The 20,390-nt window shown below is 36.7% G+C and overlaps 1 protein-coding gene across 6 annotated transcripts in view; it reads left to right on the top strand.

Annotated features, from left to right (window-relative positions):
• The window catches only part of ARHGAP15 (Rho GTPase activating protein 15), a 599,315-nt gene that overhangs the window by 516,317 nt on the left and 62,608 nt on the right, over positions 1-20,390 (top strand). The window lies entirely within an intron of this gene.

Here is a 20,390-nt window from a genome sequence, read left to right as displayed (position 1 = left end):
TAGCAAAGGCATGACAAGCAGCACTCTGCAGCTCGGTGCCATATTCATAGTGTCAAGCTAAAGGACCACCATTTTGCTCCCTGGAACTGCTTACTGCATTTCAAGCATTGCTAGAAGGCTGAAAGTTGGCTGCAGCTGGCGGAGCATTGTTCTTTTTTTAACCCATGTGATAGGTATCTTCAACAGTGTCAAACAAATTTGTAGAGCTGGTGATTAGTTGCCCAAAGAGCATAATGTATGCATTATTAATTAAAGAAGGTAAGTTTGGCTAATTGTCATTTCTATACAGTAGCAGTGCACTAAGATACATTTTAACAATCTATAAATAATTGATAATTTTTTTTCTTTCATCTTCCTTCCTAGTTTGCATAAAACTAATGACTTGGTAAATGTTACTCACTTCAAAATATTCCACCGCTTCTATGAAAATTAAACTAACACTGTAACCTTAGCAAATAAGATTTTTTTCTTTTATTGCAGGTTAAAAAAAAGATAGGAAATAAAGCACTTGTAACAAAAATGTGATTCTGTGAAATCCAAGTGAGAATCATAAATAATATAAAATCGGCACTAAGAGTGTGACTTTAATAAATAGGATTGACTTTTAAAATATGAAGATTCATAGATATATGATCACATGTATATTCCAGTAACCCCAAAGTCTCATTTGTTCAGCTTTCAAGAGCCTAAAACTATTGCCCAAAGGTTTGCTCCAGGATATCGTCCATGCCTGGTAGTGGTGTTTTTAATACCTACTAATAACTGCATGAATGATCTTTTAAATCTGGTTGGCAGAGGACACAAAATTTTTCTCAAATGAGATGTCTGAGTGTAGTTTCTGTATGCTCTGTTGATCTGGCTATAACACCTAGCTGGTGGAGATTTACCACAGCCAAAGTACCTACTCCTCCTTTTTTTGAGGAGCTCTCTCTGTTATTTTTACAAATCCACAATCTGTCAGTCTTGTGTAACAGCATAAGAGCTTACTCTCTAATTTTCAATGCAACTGAATACATTCTCGGAGTTATTGATGGCACTATAATTTTACGTTTATTTTGTTTGGAATACATCATGGTTAAAAAAAAGATTTTTTAAGAAAACCCACAAACTAAAGTATTGCCTAAGTGACATATTGTTATTTAAGCCTCCGTTGAGTCTTACGTATGCTTCATTATGATAAAAAACAGGTTGTAAGGACTGATTCTGTGACCTTTTTTTCTCATTTTAACCCTACTGATATGTCACCCATGGCAACCTTAAACTGATTTTAATAGAGTCGATCCTATTATTCATTTAAATTGAGGTGCAAGAGCACTTAGACCAGGAAAATTTGCATTCAGCAAATGGGGATTTGATGAGCAAAAATGATAAGATATATGTTGTATAACATGGCCTATTTTGCTAGCAAATAAACAGCTCTTGAAATTGATAAACTTCAGAATATTTTATCCTCAAATGTTTATACATAAATGATTAAAATGCATTAGCAATTCTGCTTTTGAAAAAAAAACATATTGGGAAAACAACACAGTTGTGTTGCTTAAATTTGTAATTAACAAATTTATTACTAATTCTGTTCAGTTCTTTAATATGCTGCATTCCTGAAGAAGAACATTAATACACAATGGCAGAAAGAAGCTAATTTTAAGACTTTGGAGAAATGAATGTCTTTTAATGCTGTGTGTTTCTCTTATCTACATGCCACATTATTGTAATAAGTACATTCAGGAATAATTTCTTTTCAAATATTTTTACAAATCTTGCTCTTATTTGCATGCAAGTAAGTTGTCAGCTTAAATCTTTGAAATGCAAAATATATCTCATTTCTATATTTCATCAAGGAGCCTTTCATGTTTAATAAATTACAACTTAGATCCTCCAAGACTTTGTTTTTCATTAACTAAAAGCAAAAGGATACATTTAAAATCTTAATCACAACCTGCAAGGGTATTTGCATGTTGCTGATATTTGTCTTGATGGGACTTTTAATATTTGCAAACTAATCAGGATAGCAAGGTTATACCAATAATTTCTGAAGACAAAAAACTTTCTGCATTATTTTCTTTATTATATTCGAACAGAGAATTAAAAAAAAAAACTTTCAGTGCCTCAGCCCCAATGATCTGTATTTTTTTTTTTTTTGCACATACTCTTCTCCTAAAGATTTTAATTGGAGAAATGGCCACATCTCAGAAGCACTAACGAAAAATGTGTAGAAGGATGTCACATCTGGGTTGGGTCTAGTCCTTTATTAGTGCTCGATCAGCATGTACCGGACAGGATTGTTAGCAACACAAAACAAGCAAGGTAAACTACCCATCACTATCACCCGAATAACCAAACAACCACCTCATGATTCTGCATAGAGAGGTGGGTCCAGGAGAAATCAGAGATCTTCACTCTTTTAACTCTAAGTTAGACAGGAGGTAAGGGTATTTCTGATTTTTTTGGTGTTAGTTGTTATTTTTATTGTGTGCACACATCCTAGCTGATCTTGCAGAAAGTCTTGTGGACTCTGGAATAAGATGGATCATCTCATCTCCACAAAGGCAAAAAAATCTTGACAGCACTATATCCTTGGTGTGGGTCCGGGGGCGGGGGAAGTCCCATGGGCCACAGCAATACAGTGTCACAGAAGAGGCAAACTTCTGCTGAACTTGCTACCCTGAGACCTTCGGTTAATCTTTTGCTCTAGAATGGAAGATCAAAAATCCCGAGCAGTTTAAAAAATATGCAGCTAATGTCACGCAGTTAAACTGATGTAGCATGCATGTTGTTTTGTAAGCTAACAGGTTAAATATGGCTTTGCTTTAAGATTCCCATCAAATTTCGTTTTTATAGAGAAATCTCTGAAAGCAGAAGGGGTTGAGGGAGGGTGAGGTAAAAAGAAATAAATCATTGTAGTCTCAGGAACAGTAATCCTTGTTGAGGATTTTGGCTGATTGATATAAATAACATCGTCCCCGCCATCTGTCCGAAGAGGGACCTTTCCAGTCAGTGTTAAGCTGCAACGGCAGAATAATTAATGAATGGTGTCCTTTGTGCTGGTAATAAAGACAAGACAAATTATGTTATAATCCAACTGCTGCTCATTTGTCACAGCCAAATAAAATGTCAAATAAAAGTGAGGGGGGCACTGTGTTTGTTTAATGGACTGCAAGCTACCTGTTTCTATTGTTGACAGACAACCAGAGTGCAAGTTCTGTATGTTGCAGGAAAGAAAAACCTACAAATGGAATTCGCATTTCCTGGAGGCTGGGGGTGGGGATATAGGGAGCCCATGGGGGAGGACTGACAGATAAACATTGAAGTAAGTTTTAATTAGAGAGCTATAATACCACCCGCTCCTTTGAGTAAGTTGGTTGCGATTACAGGGCGAAGCGTTGCCTGGAAAGTCCAAGTTCAAAACACAGACAAGCTATTTGCAAATCTGTAAGAATTTGGTAGGGCTCTCATCTTGCGTTTTCAGGATAGACACATTCATCCAGTTGCTAGGAAAGCCAAATAATGAAAACATAGCTGGGATTTAGCAAGTTCCACTGGGAATTACCTATGATAGAGGGCAGGGCTGCACTTCCTCAGAACATGCTCCTGCTGTAAAAATTCACAAACCTGGCATTCATACAGGCATCTGTCGCTTGCTCTAATGCCAGTTCATAGTATACATACAAACATCTGCTTCCGTGCACAAAGGGATACAGAGCGCTTGACAGGTCTGTGTTAGCAGGGCTCCAATGCCAGTTCTTTATGCAAAAACCCTAATGCTTCCCGTCAAGCCATTAGAAGTGATACAATCAGCCCAGGCCCCATTAAGCCATCAGTGTCCACCTGTGATAAAGATGGCCATTTGTTTTCTTAAAGCCCACTTAATGTCTGCTTAACTCAATTTGTCAGGAAATGTAGAACAATTTCCTCACAGCCTGAAATTTGGTAGTGGTTCAAAGTCAAAAGGCCAGGTCTAGTCCTATTCAAATGATATAATAAACAGTCTTCAAATCGAAATCTCCCTTGAGGAGCTGATGTTTACTTTTTTCAAAAATAAAAAACATGTTAGTTGGAAAACAAGATCATTTGCATCCTTTATTATTATTTTCTTTTTTATTTCTAAAATCTTAGAATATGTGTAACAGTGAAAAGGCCCACTGCTTGCTTACATGAGAAAATAACTCTATTCTTTTTTAAAATTTAGCCAAAAATTTCATTTTAAAAGAACAGAACGGCCTTTGCAAAACACTAATCCCTTACTACAACAATCACTTCCAACCTCTTTAAGGAATCTCACTGTAATGTGTGCAAGTTTACTTTTTAGTCTAATTTTGTTTAAAATATTCTCCATATTCTTACATTTCTAGCTATTTGTTGGAGGTTGCCTTTTTATATCCCTTAAGCTAAATGATTGCTTTTGAAAATATTTCATTTTGAAATGATATTAATCAAATATGGGGGCTGACTTTGCACCCATCCCACCGCTCTTCAAGTCACATGACCAGCTGCACATGCGTAAATATGTCTGCTCAGCTGGAGGACAGAAAGGAAACCGGAGACATTTCTAAGATTAGCCATCAGGGGGCCCTCTTAAATATTCCAGATACACTGGCTTCCTACCTGTTCCAGATTAGTGGTCCTTACGCACCGAACATGAATTTTGAATAAAATTCAAACAAAAAAATTTAATTTTTATTTGTCTGGCAACTTACACATTCCGAATACTTAACTTGTTACTTGGTTTCTTGTGTTTCTACTGAAAAGAATTAGGTCCTAACTACTGATGCTAACTATAAAGAATAATTGCTCACTATGCATGTAAGGTAACCTGAAAAACTGAGACAATTCAATCAACAGATATTAACTAGGAATCTCGTATGTACAGAAAAATTGGGACAAACGTAAAGCTTAAGGATATAAATTAGAATGACACTTCCTCATTCTTTGATTTTACAAATAGAGAACATCTTTGAATATAGTTTCCAAAAGAGAGGAGAAATGGGTATGGCTTAAAGGGGTAGGGTATGTGTATTTCAGCATAAAATGAATATCAGCTTATTTTTTAACTTTGAAATACTACCATGAAATCTCATCCTTGAACTAGTGCTGTTTGTAAGTTTTAGTTTCCACTCTTTCTAAGTTCAGTCCAATAGGCAATATAATACTCTAAGAAAAGATTTGTTTGAGGAAGAGACAGAAATTAGAATATGGAACTAAAATATATTTACATACAAGCCCCTGCAAGACCAGCTGCCTCTCTTCAGGTGGCAAACATAGAGGACCGTGGCACTTTCTATCTTCTGTGTGCTCCCTGCTGCCACCCTAACCCACCGTTTTCAGCCATGAGAAGACAGGGTCAAATTTCGACTTTGCTTCCTTGATTCTGGAATATATTCATGAAACAAAAGTTGAACTGCAACAGAAATACCTAGAAGGAAGTCTAGTAAATTATTTTCCTAGAAATGGTTTCGTCTGTGAAAAGAGCGTATTTTCCTGTGCTGTAGAGCAGCGGATGGCTATCATGTGTACCAAACATGGAGAATTAGCCTTATTGTCAAGATAACACATGCTGATTACAGAAAATTTGTAAAATGCATTTTCAAAATGAAAGAAAATCATCCATACTGCTCTTATTCAAAGAGAATTTATGGTTAATATTTTGGTATGTTTTCTACTAGTCTTTCTAATAAACTGTTTAGTAACGATATATAATTATATGGTATCTAAAGCTTATTTTAAATTATCTCTTGTAACAGATCATAAAAGTAATAAATATTTATTGAGGCTAACTTGAACAGAAAAGTAAAAAGAAGAAAATTAAAAGCACTCTAAACTTCATCACCATATTCTGGGCATATTTCTTTTTGACCTGTTTGCTTGATATTTTTCTCCCTAGCCTACTTAAGTCTTAAAAAAAAAATGTACCATAGGAAAATTCATAGGCAATCCCTATTATTACTTGATTTTTCGATCTTTATCACTTCAACTGTCCCCAGACTCAGTTTTTTCAATACAATTATTATAGATGCAAAGAGTCTTAGCGATGGGAGTAAACATCCCACTGTTCTCTGAAGCTCTGATTACTAAAAGGGGAAGAGAAATCTGGTTTAGTAACTCTCCCATGCAATGTTCCAGTAAGGGTGCTTGCTAGCAAATGCCAGAACTGAATAGCACCAGTCAACATTTTAAATGGTCATCATATGTCACCTGAGCGTTCACCTGAGCTGTGAAGAGAGGACCACTCTTGGTCTGAGAATTAAATAGAAGCCAAAGAGAAATAATCCAATAGTGCCTTCTGAGTTTGGGGTCCAAACTAAGTAGATACTTAGTTTTGTTTATAATGTCTGTATTTTTGAGTTACAAATTTTGATTCATCACTTGGTAGGCTTACACAAGCCTTCCAGTAAACTTTTCAAGAAAACAGTGCTATTATAAATCTCTGCATGGATGAGAATGTCGTTCTGCTGTTTTCACATGTAAAAGATAATATGAGAGTGCACACAGTTTGGGGCCACAGTTTCCCCCCTATAAACAGTAGATACTGCTTTGTTTTACTTTACAATTTAGGGAGACGAGTCTTAGGAAAGCCTGGATGTTTACTTACTTGGTCTTCTTTTTGTTCAAATACTTACAGGATTATCCTTGATCTTTATCACTTCAAAGTTGTTCCAAAATACATCTAGATAGGGTCTATACTCAGTAACATTATCTTAGAATCTGGCCATCATTTTAAATACTGAGACAGTTTTGTTTTTTTTTTTATTCCCAGAATTTTGCTTGAGTTATGTCCTTAATTATTGTATAGCTTTCAAATGTTCTGATTTCTCCCTAACGTCTTTTTCCTATCGCTTTTTCATTTCCACATTCAAGGGATTCTTCTCTAGTTTGGCATCCATATCACTGACCTGATTTTTTGGCATTAAAAAGATTACTTTGCATTTTTAGTTTTCCTACTGTTTTCCCCCCCACTATCTCTTTAGCCTAGTCTCTCCATCTTACCCCATTCTCTCCTTATGGAGGCCTGCTGCTCCTTTTCATTAGAATCCTTGGTGTTTCAAATTCTATTGAAGATGCTAAGTAGTTTCCTGTTTGTGTCCTGGTCATTGTGAAAGTTCTGTGGTTTTGAGCATTGTTCTCTTATCTGAAATGAGCATTTTTAAAGGTCATGCATTGTTGTAAATTTTGTTGTGTTTAGTCATCTCAAAAGGTGGAAATGTAACCAAACACGCATATTGCCTGTTACCCGCTGCTTCAGTTTGAGTCAAATTCTTGTCTTGGAGCTATAACCACATGACAAATTGATAATCATAGGTCTTATATGAATTCTTACCTAGCATATTTAGTATCTATGGCCCCATCATCCTGATATCGAATTCCCTCCCACTATATTCCTTAACTCATTACACTCTCAAAGATGAAATATGTAAGTAAAACATTAGAATTCAAAGAATTTATTCCTAAGAAAATTTTACCCAGTCTCCCTCCCTGCTACATTTTACATATGGGGCCACAGAGTCTTTTGTGATGTAATGTGCCATTATCAGAGCATCCTTTCTGCCTACCATTCTGTCTCCTCAGTTATTTCATGAAAACGCTATCTCCAAATTATTGCAGGTCACAAAGGAGTCTTAGTCTATAGTTAGAACAGGGGAGGACTGGTGGGAGAGGAAATAGAGAAAACACTCACACTACTCAACAGCACTAGCTTTATAGAAAAGAGAGTGCTACCCGGTGTTTCAGGTTGGCATAGACCTTGAAACTGATTTTGAAATCAGACAATTGAGGAAAGATAAGGACATATCTGTTTTCAGAAAGTCAAGCCCTCTGGTGCAATAGCTCCATAGCTCAGGTGGTCCTACCACCTGACATTTTCCAATTAAATTCAATCAGTCTTCAAGGAAATTATTCTTAGTTCCTAGACACCATGTTGATTGTCAGCTCCTGTTTCTTTCAGGGACTCTAGTCTATCTTCTCTGTGTTTGAGCATAGTTAGTGACAGGTTCCAAGAGGTAGTTAAGTGTTGCCAACCAGATGCCACTTTAAACCAAAAGTCAAGATTTGCATCACCTTTTTTCAGAGGACATCACATTGAAAGTTTGCATTCAAATTCTCCTTTGGACTGTGACCTCTGCCTATGACTTCTTCTTTACATTTGCGTCTTTACCTGGAAATGGAAACAGGCCTGAGAGGAGGATACTTATTTTTAGTCCTGCCATTTGCAAGGCCCTTTGAACTTCTAAGAAGATGCTTAGAATGACAAAACATAAATCAATCATTTATCATAATGATAGATTTCAAAGTATTATTTTTCCATCTGGGGAATTTTTTTTCGTTATCTAAATTACACCTTCGTTCTTTATAAAAAGAATTTTGGACTTTACACCATAGAAAAAAAGTTGCTATTGGCTTGAATTGCTGGTAAGGTGGTGTGTGAATGGCCTCAAGTTATACATTTGCAGAGAAAATATCATCCAGATGCTCAAGTCAGCCTTTTCTTGGCAGACAACTAAGAACCACACCGAAACTGAGTTTAAAATCTTTAACAAAGGAATTCCACAATCTCTTACCTTTGGAATGGACATTAATTAAAAGAAACAGACATATCCCCTGTGATCAGAGTTTAACGACTATTAATCAGAGTTCACCACACAATTAACACTTTGAACTGATTAGCAAATGGAAATCATAGCAAGAAATGTTGAGGTTAAATTAGTGAGTGGACGTATTCTCTTACCCAACTCCCCGTACCTCATCTTTTGAAAGGCAAAAAATTAAGCACTCCAGTCCTAACGAACTGGGCAGATTTTGTTTTTGGTGAGGTGTTTGCCGTTACATATTGCACATAATGTATGGCACTGTTAGGAGGAAAAAATTGGAGTCAAAGTGGCTGGAAAGTTAGGTCTGCTCTGCAGCACTGTGAGATTGTTGACATCTGCCGAGGTTGGAGCGCTCAGTAAGCAGGAAATGGGGTGTCACTCTGAGTGGTAGTTTACCATTATCCTGGCATCCTAATGAAGTGTCTGCGGTGCACAGAGCTTCTGGATGGCATCTTAACGCACGGCTAAGCAAAAGCACTTCTCTCCCTGTCACTGTCATCCATCTGCCTGCACCCTACTGTAGCCAATGGGATGGAACCATGCTACAATGTGCTATAAGCCATTTAGAGTTGCACATTGCATAATCAGTCCCATCAAATATGTAAAAAATGGCTATTATTGGTTATTTTCCTCAAACTCTGGCACCTGGAGTTTGATACATTAAAGTGAAACTTTCCGAGGGCTGTTTATGCTATTAATTCCACTTCCCCTCTACTGTCTAAATGGGAATGAGTCTTAAGTCCTCATTGTCTTAAGTCCTGCTAATGGATGGAGAGAGTTGTATGAATATTCATTAAAAACTTCACTGTACATCACACTTGGTGAATTCATCAATTTACAATATAATGGGATGGTCATTTTCTTTGAGATAACCATTTTTAAGAAAAGTACAAAGAATAAATCAAGTCAAATCACAGATTGGTTGTTTTCATCTTACGGCACCTTATTTAGTTTGCAGTGATTGTCTGAGGTCTTTCAATAAATTTCTATAAAGACACAGTGCCTTTCACCAACTAAGTTTACATTTTTAAACTGGGTTTCTCAATACCAATGATTAATTTTGTTGCTTTAACATTACCTCTGATGAAATTCAAATGCAGTGGAAAGGAGGATGTGTTATTAGGTGGCATAAGTAGAGTAGGGTGGGTGTGATCTTCCAGAAACTTCTAGATCGACCGTATATGGTCCTCCAGACATGGCTGCAAAGCAGCTGGACTCTCATGACAAGAATTGAAGTAATAAGATGGTCACAAAGTTGAGAAGGTACGTTCTGTAATAGGCAAGGGCAAAAGGAGTCTGCCAAATTGTTGGTGGCAGGGTGGGGGTGGGGTTAGACAAGCAAGAGGGCCATCACATAATTCGGTTGCATCAGGAATTTTTCGCAGACATTAAAACTCTGGTAAACATAACAGCGGGGAGTTTGCGCTGCAGCACAGTGGGAAGCTTAAAGCGTCTGCCCGCGCTGTGCCTGGCTCGAACCACTGCTAGAAGTCTCCGACATTCATTAGCACTCAACGATTCACCCAGTTCTCCAGAAAAGTGGGAAAACCCAAGCAGCAAAGCCCCTGGCTAATTATTGGAAACGCTCCCAGGTTGCAGCATTTGGGGGACAATAATGGCAGGAAAACGTTAAACTAGAACAAAAGAGTTCTTTCTGAAATAGAAGAATGGGGAAGCCTGTTTGTTGTTTGTTTCAAATCAGTGTCGCCTTTTTCTGATTGGTAAGGCAGTATGTTGGAATACTGGACCACAATGAAATCTTAGAAGACTGAACCAAAGTGTGTGCAACTCATTTTAAGCAGTAAAAGGATAGGTTAATTTCACAAATGACCTCCTCCAGCCACCCCCTCCTGTACCACACCCAAATGTGCGCAAGCATGTCTCACAGGTTCCTGAAACAGAAACTGTTTCCTTCGGAAGAAATTGACAATAACACAAAAACTCATGTGTAGCCAAATGTAGCAAGGGCAGCAAACGAATGCACATCACTGCAAAATATTGCATATCAGGTTAAAGTTTTTATCCCGCCCCTTAAGGAATGGAGTTATTTAAGGGGAAAAAAAGCATATTGGTTTTTTCAAAGGGAGAGTGGTCTGCTATTGATGCCCATAAACATTTAAAATGGTAATTTTTTAATAGAATGATAGGTGTTTATTTTTGCTAAATTCAGCCTTGGGAATCTGGTCTCTTCATTCATATCCCCCCAGCTGCTGTCAGCATTACAACACATCGGCTTTCCTTCATGTGCGAATATTTCTCCAGAACTCATTTGCAAAAGAGTCGAAGTAATATTAAAACACCACATCCAAGCCTCTTTTAAACACACAAAGAAATGGGAAAACACATCAGAACTAGACCATTGAGAAAATCCTCCTTTCAAATTTACTGTTTGCTTCACATGCTAGTATAAAATATCCCACAAAGTCCCGTTTGTGATCCATTTGAAACAATCTTGATTTGCTTAAATTGTCACATTCTTCTTGCACATTTCTTCCTAAATGCAAAAATGGCAAGGAATTCTCCTCCCTCTTCATTATAAAAGTGCAGAAATTCTGGCTTGTTTATTCCTAATGGAACACTTGAGAAAGAAGAAAATATATAAATATCTCTTTCAGAAGATTAGTTGTCTCAATCTTTTTAAAAGAGAGGATTTGTTCATTTCTTCCCCGTGGTAAACAACTTGGGCTCTTCACTGCAATTTTCCATTGTCAAATTAATGCTTTTCACTTTACTGACTTGGTCTCCTGGTTCTAAAACGTGGTACCTTTTAATATCCTCCTTTCTGCTATATGTTAATTTATATGATTAGGACATAGATACGGACAGAACCTAAGCATCTTTTTAAACAAATTTGTTGGAGGAAACTTCTACTCCATTGTAACTTGCTAAAACAAGATCTGAAAAGACTCACAATCTGGCAGAATAAAAGTATATTTTCTCCTCATGAGGACACATTTCCAAGCTAAGGATTTCAAGCAAGAGATGGCATTCGTGTTTTGAGTATTTCAAATCAAGCATCAGAAATTTTGTTTGATCTACTGGTAAATATTCTATTGGCAACGTCAGAAACAGAAAAAAGTCTGCCCACCAAGACAGAAAGGAGAATAAGCATTTAAAACAACAACAGCAGCAGCAGAAGTAGAGAGTTATCAACTTCAATTTCTAAAAGTACTGTGCAGTCCCTTCCCAGAATGTAGAGGAAAGTCCCCTAACTATAATGAAAGTATCTCCCTGTGTTCACCTACTGAATATATAGTTCTTCAAAAATTATATTAAAGGTATTAATGGCAAAATGGCTAATATTTTCAAGAAACTGGAGAGAGAGAGAGTGAGAGATGGAGAGGAAAGCAAGCTGTGGCAAAAAAACCTGGGCTCAGCAGCTTTCTGGGGGAAATGGTGAAATGTGACTATGTGATTTATAATGAGAAAAGGTATCTACAACATACAATTTTCTACCTAGCTGCAAATAATAATTCATAGTGATGTCCCTTCCAGATAAAAGACCTTTGCTATGTAGGACCCATGTGGTAAAATGATCATGATAAATGTCAGACCAGTGCAGGTAACGGCTTTACAAACCATTAAGATTAGCTGGCTCTTTTTTCAGATGATAACAGTAACCATGCTGTGACTCTATGTGGTAATAATATCTCAGTCCTGATAAATGCCAGAGCCAGGCAGAGGTGTTTATCATTCCCAGTTCAGAAATGCTGACTAAAGTTACCACATGTTGCCTGTTTTTCTTCTTTTACAATAAGTCTCACAATTAAAAAAAAAAAGCTGAATCATAAAATTATTTTCTTAAAGGATTTCGATGCCTGTGCTATTAACTCTCCTCTGTGCTCAGCGTCACTGTGTGGCCATGTCAAATGGACTGGCTGGAAAAACAGTTCACCATAGCAAGCGCTATCTCCTCTCCTCTTCAGCAAGCTCAAAATGAATAGTTATGGATAACTTTAATATGCTTTTTTAAAGAAATATGTTTAACCTAAAAGATAGAGGATATATTTCTTTAGTTTACAGTTTTCTCAATTGTGTGACAGGTCCTACTTGTTTTTAAGTGAGATTTTTTAAAATTCCCTATAAATAAATTTAATTTACCTACCAATGGAAAGAGGTAGACACATATTAAAAGCTTCAAATTTAGAAGAGTATTTGTAGGATTTCTACCTTCGTGAAAATGTACAAAGATAATGCTTAATATAAATAGCCACTTGAATAGCTTGAAAAGAATTACTGATTTTGATTAGAAAGATGTCAAATGACTCAAAATGGTAACTCTTGTTTTTTTTTTTAAAGCTTGTAAAAGCAGATATGCTTGAATAAGTAAAGTTTAAAGAAAATTCTCATAGGAGAACTGAATTTCAAAGAAATAAACCAGCGAGCTTTATTTTCTCAGCACAGACTATCGCCTGAGGATGAATTAGTATCATTTGTAAGTTACAGAAATATACTTGGCCACCATGACACCTCTGAAATTACTTTGAAAACAAGAAATTCTAGGGAGGACAATACAATCATGCTTTTCCTGTAAAGATTGCTACTGGGGTGTCAGCCTTTGCTTTCCTCTTCAACTCAAACAAAGAGGGGTGTTGCTGCAAAATTGAGGAAGTGGTGTTTGAGAGATAGGTTTAGGTTGGTGAATTTTAGGAAATGCTTCATCCTACAACTGGTTGCACCAAAGCAATACCCTTTATTAAAAGTTACTATTGAGGGGGGCGTCTGGGTGGCTCATTTGGTTGAGCGATCGACTTCGGCCCAGGTCATGATCTCCCGGTTCTCGAGTTCAGGCCCTGCATCGGGCTCTGTGCTGACAGCTAGCTCAGAGCCTGGGGCCTGCTTTGGATTCTTTATCTCCTTCTCTCTCTGCCCCTCCACTCGCGCTTTGTCTCTCTCTCAAAAAATAAAAACTGAACGTTAAATTTTTTTAAAGTTAGTATTAAAACTTAAATACTTTTTCTAAATTTGTCCTCAGTGTGAGGTCAATGCACCTGAAGGCTCTAGAATAACGTGGGTATAGTCACAAGAAAAGATAAAGGTGACTTAATTACTTGCCTGAATATATTTGGGAGAATGTATAAAGAAGTTAAGAATAATCATTCTAAGGCCTTCAACTTAATGTAAAAATTTACAGTTGCTTTAGTATTAAGTACATTTCTCAATTATTTTGAATTTTTTGGTATAATGAGCTAACACTTCAGAAGCAATATGAGTTTACAATCAATTTAGAGGATCCCTTCAGTCAGAAGAAACACATAAACTTCTCTGATATCTACATTATGATATGTCTTGAATTTAAATATCTCTAATGACTGTGTTGTAGTGTATCTGCCCCCTTGGGTGGTCAAATGACAGAAGCCAGGGGTCAACCTTGTATCTACCACAGGTTGCACAAAGCTCTTAATTAATATTTTTTCCTTCAACCCTGGATACATGTCTATACTCTAAAAAATTATTTAAGAACTAGGGTTTTTTCTTTTAACTTTCAAATTAATTTCTTTAATTTTCTAATTGTTCATTGCCGGAGAATAAGAGTAGAGATGGAAAGAGATCAAGGTTGCACTTAACAAGATTAGGTTTGCTCCTAACATCCGGCCTCCTCCCCCTCAAGGATCAGAAATGGGCTCTGGAAATGATGCTAAACTAGCCACTGTGCTGAAGCTTTCCTCACAGGTTAAGGAATCCACGGACCTACGGCAATCAGTTAGCCATAATATTTTCATTACTGACATTTATTAGCTATGGAGAGTGATTTCATCTTTAAAATTCTTCCTTAAAGTCTTCTTTATTCAAAAACCAGACAAAATATTAACATCTCTCGTAAGGAGAAACTAGGAATACAAGTGTGCCAGGGCAGTGATTCATTCTAACTCTCAGGTCATCCACACGAGAGGAAGAAAGAGGTCTTCCCCGAGTCAAGTAGCTTCAGTTCCCACTGTGTCTTTCCTGCCTTGCAGGTTACATACCTCCATTCTCAATTTGAACTGTTTTGACAGAGATTATCATCACCCGAAGTCAAACTTACCAGGTATCTGTGGGCATTGAGAATGTGCCTTCCTTTTAATTAAATATAAAATAAGGCTTTTCTAGTTTACAGGAAGATGGCAAGTAGGGTGACTAGAATCTTAAAAAATTGAAATTGCCAACCACAGGCTAACCTGAAGGCCATGGTTATTCCTAGTTTATGATATAATGACACTTCTATTTATGATACACTGTATCTACTTATGAATTATGAACAAACACTCTTTGATGATGGACAGCATTCTGCGTATTTATAAAGATATCACATATTATAGGCTGTTCATGTTTTTAGGGAAAAGTACTAAAGATTCATATTTATGGCTTTGTATGATTTTGGAAACAGCCTTGAACTATGAGCAATCATGTGCCAACCCTGATAAAGAGGATGATTTAAAAGAAAGACTTTAATGGGAAGAGGACTTACATTTAATAAGCACTCATTATCTGTGCATTGATGTGCACCAAAATGTTTAATTCCACAAACAGTTCTATGGGGTGTGGGCTTTTTGGGTTTTTGAGGAATGGGAAGCCTCAAGAATTCAAGCAACATATCATATGCTGCCTCAAAACATATAGCAGAATAAAAATTCTCACCTAGTTCTTTCAGACCTCTTCATGGTATATGGCTTCTGTTATTTTAAAACATAGATTTGAAGTATATGTTTATTTGCATCCAACTGTGAGTCACATGCTTCTCCCTAAAGTAAATGTAAGTTATTTAAAGAAATTTATCAGGCAATTATCATGACTTGAATGATTCCTCAGCATCTACCTCAAGTTTTATAATTAAAAGGCTTATCCTCTGAGATCTGTATTCAGTTGCGGAGTACAATAGTACATAAAATGTTATCGGATGAGGCTCGTTCCTTCTATAAGTCGGGCAGTCTCTACACCGAAATGGTCATGATACAAAAAATTATGAATTGAATAGAAAGGCAACTGCTTTCTTCCAAATATGGCCCTAACATATAAGTGACTACCATCTTTTTCTTATGGGATACATTATACATTCCAGAATAACTTTCAGAAGCAGAACAGCTGTGATATTGCTGACCTTGTTAAAACAAAGGGGGTACAGTTGTCCTTCAAGAGTTAGAGATAAACAGAAGGAGTAGTACTACCAATATATCGGATGCTGAGAGAATCTGGTCTTTTCTTCCTCTGGGTGAACCCGCATAACAATGAAGAATTAATTTTGGAGTATGATTTAACAGGTGGCTATAAATAAGTTAAGTATAATAAATGCATGGATGATAAGGCCAGAAAAGTGTCCGGAGGTCACCAAGTCCAGGGTTCTGCACTGCACAGAACTCTTTCAATCATTGTATAACCTTATCTTATCTCTTTGCAGAAAAGGCATTTGGTTGTAAATGTCCTTGTTTTAGTAGCAACATTTCTTGCAGATAAATGTAAACGTAACTCTCATAAACTATATTTTTAAAAAATGTGTCCTCAAAACTATGAATCAGGGCAAAACTATAAAGCCACATCCTTATCATAACATTAAAGGCTATTTCACATCATGTAGAAGCTGTTACTTCTCTAAGTAGCCTGGAGTTGTTTTTCAAGAAGCTCATTTACAACAGAGCTTCATGTAGTTTGAGAATATGGAGCCAGGTGGGTGAGGGATAAACATTAGGAAGAAATCGTTTACTCTTTTACTATTTTAACAGGAACTTGTATGTTATATGTATTTTTACATAGACATTTTTTTGCCACCCAACAGTGGCAACAATAAAGCACTACAGACAGGTTTGGTGTACAAGTAGAGAGGTTATGTTCACACCTTAGACTATGGCGAGGCAGTTGAGATATGGGTAGAGAACTAAAACAGGGTATTATAAAGCATAGAGTAGCCTCAAAAATAAATCATAAGGGAATGAGATTAGGGGCAAGTGTAAGGAAAAGGGGAAAGAATTATGGAGTTCCTTATTACTGGAAAGATTCTGAAGTCTCATAATTTACCTAAGAGATTCTCTAATTCTCCATGAAGAAGAAGTTTTCCCCTTTCCCTTAGGTCATAATGTAAAAAAAAAAAGTCAGAAATGTCTCAAAATCTTCTCAAAACTCTCAATACTTCACAATAATGAGAAACCATATGCTGAAGGAGAAATATTAATAGAAAATGCTGTCTTTCAGATGCTCACTGAATCAACTGAAGACAGGTGACACATCTTTAGTAAGCTGTATATGAATCTTAGCTCGTTAACCAGTCCTGTGTTGTATATGCAGATTCCAATTCCTTATATGACACATCAATAAACCAGATCTGAAAAGGTGTCATTTCAATTTTAATGTATCCAGTTGTATTTGTAGATGTTACTCCACTTAGAGGTATTTGTGCAATTTCCTGATTCTACAAACTATGGAAGAGTGGGTGTGGTATTGATTTGAAGGGAAAACCACTGCTTTCTTATAACCTTTTCAAAGATTTTGTTCTGATGATGTTATAAGGAAAGTAAATCTCTTCCTTAATAATATTCCCACTCTCTCTGAACCATTGCTCAGTTCCTCCTTCAGTACTTAAAGATAACTCAGCCACACAATGCATGTACCACTATTCAATTGTGCAATTTCTCAAGTATGTGTGAAAGTAGAGAAGAGAGAAAAAAATATTTCTATGAACTAGCCTTCATGTAGAATGTTTCTTATAAGCAGATATGGAAACCACCTTACACTTTTATAAGGATTCTTAAATGTAACTGACCTGCTCACCAATCCGATCATCAGTCTGGTGATCACAAAGTATATAGTGTACTGTGAAATGTAAGATTCCCATGGCAATCATATTGGCACCAATTGGCACCAACTCAGAGTACTGGCAACTACATTTTGAATGGCCAGTGCAACCAGATAGAATGCTTACTGCTGAAAATAAAAGGTGAACCAGACACAGCATGGGCCTCAAAAAAGGCAAGGGTGAGAAAGGGGTGAATATTTATCGAGTATGCACTTTTTACTAGTCATTGTGCTAGGTACATTACATACTATCTTGTTTAATCCATAAAACTAGCCTTTTAGATATTATTCAAAGAAAGTGAGCAATTTTTCCAAGACCACACAGCTAATAAAAAGCTGTTACAGAATTCAAACTAAGGTCTGTGTATTCTAATCCATGTTCATGTCTTTCATTTGTTTGATAATTCTCTTTGTTCATTTAACCCTCTATGTGCCAGTATAAAATCTGTCTGGCTTTATAGGAAAATTCCCAGCTTAATGGGAGAACTTGAAAGGCATTCAAGTTGGAAATGCCATGTGGAATGTTGTATAAATAGAATGTCCTAAGTGCAGTGGAACATAGGAAAGAGAAAACTGACTCTGTCTAGGGTAGTTTCATAGTTCTTCTACCTAATGGTTAAACAAGCTTATTAAAGATTTAATTCCTCCTCAAGCACCATGGCAGTGACCTTGCAAATTTAAATATTTATAATTAAGCAACCCCCAACTTTTCTTAAACCTGAGTCATACGTTCCCTAAAACTGAAGTTTGCTGCTGGATGTAGCCATTTTAGGCCGCTCTCCACTTAATTGTCTCTCAAACTTAACTTATAACTGCTACTTACTTAGTCCCCAATGTCAACTGATCCCTTTTTCAGAGACTCTGATACTGACCTGATCATTATGATGGTGAGAGATTTCAGTGAAATTTGAAAGGTTTCCTCTCCTCCTCTTCCTTCCTCTCCTCTCTCAACGTCATCTTTATTGCTTGAACCAAGTGGTTCACCAGACCCTCAAGTAAATGACCCTAATAGCATCATGCCAACTATGCAGAATGTTTCTGCTTCATGAATATATAAATGTGTGTATGTGTATATGTATATGTGCGTAGATATGTAGTTAGATGTGAATTATATATAATCACTGGTGTGTATATTAGCTTCCAGTGACTAGATATAAGGTATCCATGTATCCCTAAGAGCTCCGTCCTGGACATACTATACCAATTTCACTCCCATCTCTATGGAGTTATTTTACTGAGTTAGTTATTTTTTCTGAGTTAGTTATATCCCATAGGCTCCAACTGAGTCCTAGCATCACATTGTTTTACTATCATTAAGCAACAAGGGGGCTTTTGATCCTTTTGGCAGAAAGATTATATCTGCGATGATGTTGCAACTGGCCTTTCTTTTTCTTTCTCTCTCTCCTTTTTAAAAAAATTTCTCTCTCTCTTTCCTTTGTCTCTTTTATTTGCAGTTGTTTAATCCATATTACGTTGGAACTCTTCTAAGAATAACTGCAATTTTGAAAGCTCTAGCTGTGGGAGGCATTATTTATAGGCCTTTGTGGTTTTGGGAGGAAGAAGAAAAGTTTCCAAGCAGAGTTCTACTAGGAAGATTGCCCCCCACCCCACTGTAGCCAAATACCATCTTTTGCAGGATATTTTCCTATAGTTCTTTATTAGAAGTTTTTTTGCAACAGTGTTTTAAAAAAAACAACTGCCAGCTTCTGAACTAACTCTTTCTTACCCTACTCTGTAAAGTTTACATACCTAATAACAGGTGATCATGAACTGGGCTTTTGGAAGCACTTTGTATCAAGCATTGTGTTTGGCTTTAGTATCCGAGACTCATCTTCAAAGCCTTTGGTCCACTATGGCTGATTTTCTTATGTTAACGAAAACCAGAGACAGACAGTATAGGACTGATCTGACAGCTCCAAAGATTCAGACAAACTCCTTCTAGCTGCATAGACTCACTTCTCAAGGTCATTGGATGGTACAACCCTTCCATCTACATTCTGAGGAGAAGAAAATTAAAAAGGCTAAAAAGCTACATCACCTCCTGGCACATGGTCTCACCAGAAGTTCCATCTATCACTTTGACTGAAGTCTTATTGGCCTGACATGGTCACACACACACACTCCAGCTGCCAAGGAGGCTGAGAAAGGAACTCTTTTAGCGGGGTATACTGCCATCCTCTCAACAGTGCATTGTCTTGCTAAGAGAATGGATATTGGGTTGATGTGTACCTTACATATTATTCTCATACATCATCTTTTCCAACAGTGACCTCTTATGAAATACCAGGAGCTCTGTGAGTTAGAGACAGAGTATAGAAAATAAAAATGTCTAGGTCAATGTGCATAAAGTGTTTACATTGAATAAACAATTACAATTCTAAGTCCTAATTAAAATTACGGTAGATGAATTCTCTAGATGCTAAGTAAACCAATTCTTATTATGCCATCCCTGCCCATAAAGGAAAAAAGATGCAAAATGAAAGAAAGCAATCTAGGCGGTATGTAGTTTTAAACAACTTCCTATTTGTAAAAACATGTATGACTAGGTAATAGGCCTTCAATTTCTAATTTTTGCCCTTTTTAATTTTATAGCAAAACCAAAATCTGTTAGGGAGAAATGATAACATAGAAGTAATTCAAAAAAAATTATTTACCCTTCCACAAAATCAAATGAACAATAGAATATTGGTAATTGAATCACACTCTGTGTCCTCATCTGTTCATTTCCTGTTGCTGCTATAACAAATTATCACAAACTCAGTGGCTTCAGACAACACACATTTATTATCTTACATTCCTGGAGGACAGAAGTCTGAAATCAGTTTTAAAGGCAAAAATCGAGGCATTGGTAGACCTGAGCTGCTTCTGGGGGCCCTCTTTCCTTGCCTTTTACAGTTATGAGGCTGTCTTTGCTCCTTAGCCCATGGCCTTTCATCGAATAGCCATTTATTTTTCTGTTTCAATTGATACATCAACTTTTCTCTCTGACTCTGATCCTCCTGCTTTTCTCTTAACCACCTTTGTGATTTTTACTGGGCCCACACA

This window comes from Suricata suricatta, chromosome 3 (genome assembly GCF_006229205.1).
Source record: "Suricata suricatta isolate VVHF042 chromosome 3, meerkat_22Aug2017_6uvM2_HiC, whole genome shotgun sequence".
In the NCBI taxonomy this organism is placed as follows: domain Eukaryota; kingdom Metazoa; phylum Chordata; class Mammalia; order Carnivora; family Herpestidae; genus Suricata; species Suricata suricatta.
Note: the sequence above shows the minus strand (reverse complement) of the source record. Positions and strands in the feature narration are given on the sequence as shown.